Source organism: Solanum stenotomum, chromosome 2 (assembly GCF_019186545.1).
Source record: "Solanum stenotomum isolate F172 chromosome 2, ASM1918654v1, whole genome shotgun sequence".
Classification (NCBI taxonomy): Eukaryota; Viridiplantae; Streptophyta; class Magnoliopsida; order Solanales; family Solanaceae; genus Solanum; species Solanum stenotomum.
The window spans coordinates 59,966,022-59,967,133 of NC_064283.1; the positions used below are offsets into that span (position 1 = coordinate 59,966,022).

The following is a 1,112-nucleotide window of genomic DNA, read 5'->3' on the forward strand; positions in this document are numbered from 1 at the left end:
GTTGGCCTGCATCGTTTGATGATGCAGATTCAGGTACCCCGGATCAGCAGCCTGCTCGTCGTTGATCCAGCTGAGCACTCCAGAGTCAGTGGTGAGCCTCCTTGCATTCCGGAGGACTCAATTATTTTGTGTTCTTAGTTTTTGTCTTATTAGGATGTTGTGGGGTCTGTCCCAACATCCATCTCAGTATTTCTTAGAGGCTTCATAGATAGACAGTTAGTCAGCTAGTTTTGAGTCTCTTATCTATGTACATATGTAAATATCCTATTTTGAGATTCGGGTTGCCTTATGGCCATATTTTATAAGTTAAGTTGTTTTGAAATATTGCATTTCTTTGAGTTATTCTGTTGAGTTAGGTTTCCGCTGAGTTAAGAAAGCCAGGCCAAGGGTTCGCTTGGGCGAGAAATGGTCTCCAGGTGCCGGTCCCTCCCAGGGTGTAGGCTCGGGGCGTGACAAAACTTGGTATCAGAGCAAAGAGTTCAAGAGTCCTAGGGAGTCTATGAAGCCGTGTCTGTAGAGTCCTAGTTATCGGTGTGAAGCGCGCCACATCTATAATTGGGAGGCTGCAACATTTAGGAAGATTCCTCATTTCTTTCACATTCATTTCATGCGTTAGAGTTTATCTCTAAAGAGTTTCCTTCTAATTCACGCTTGCGCGTGTTTCAGATAGTCATGCCTCCACGAAGAGTTGGCAGAGGGCGTCTCCCTAGACGCTATGTTGGTGAGCAAGAGTTACCTGATGCACCTGGAGTGCAAGATCAAGGGGAAGTTTCTAATGCCGAGTTCAGAGAGGCAATTAGAATGTTGAGTCAAGCTGTAGCAAATCAGATTGGTCAGCAAAGGGGAGCTCGACAGGAAGGAGCTGACACTTCTAGGATTCGTGAGTTCTTGGGAATGAATCCTTCGAGTTTCTTGGGTTCGAGCACTACTGAGGATCCAGAGGATTTCATTGAGGAGTTGAAGAGGATTTTTGATGTGATGCATGTGGCAGATACTGAGCGGGTCGAACTAGTTGCGTATCAGCTGAAGGATGTTGCTAGAACATGGTTTGACCAGTGGAAAGGGGGCAGAGTTGAGAATGCACCACCTGCGAGTTGGGCCTGTTTTGAGGA

At 46.2% G+C, this 1,112-nt stretch overlaps 1 protein-coding gene across 1 annotated transcript in view; it reads left to right on the forward strand.

The window, feature by feature from the left end:
• LOC125856164 (probable LRR receptor-like serine/threonine-protein kinase At3g47570) overlaps positions 1 to 1,112 on the forward strand; it is a 155,105-nt gene that overhangs the window by 3,325 nt on the left and 150,668 nt on the right. The window lies entirely within an intron of this gene.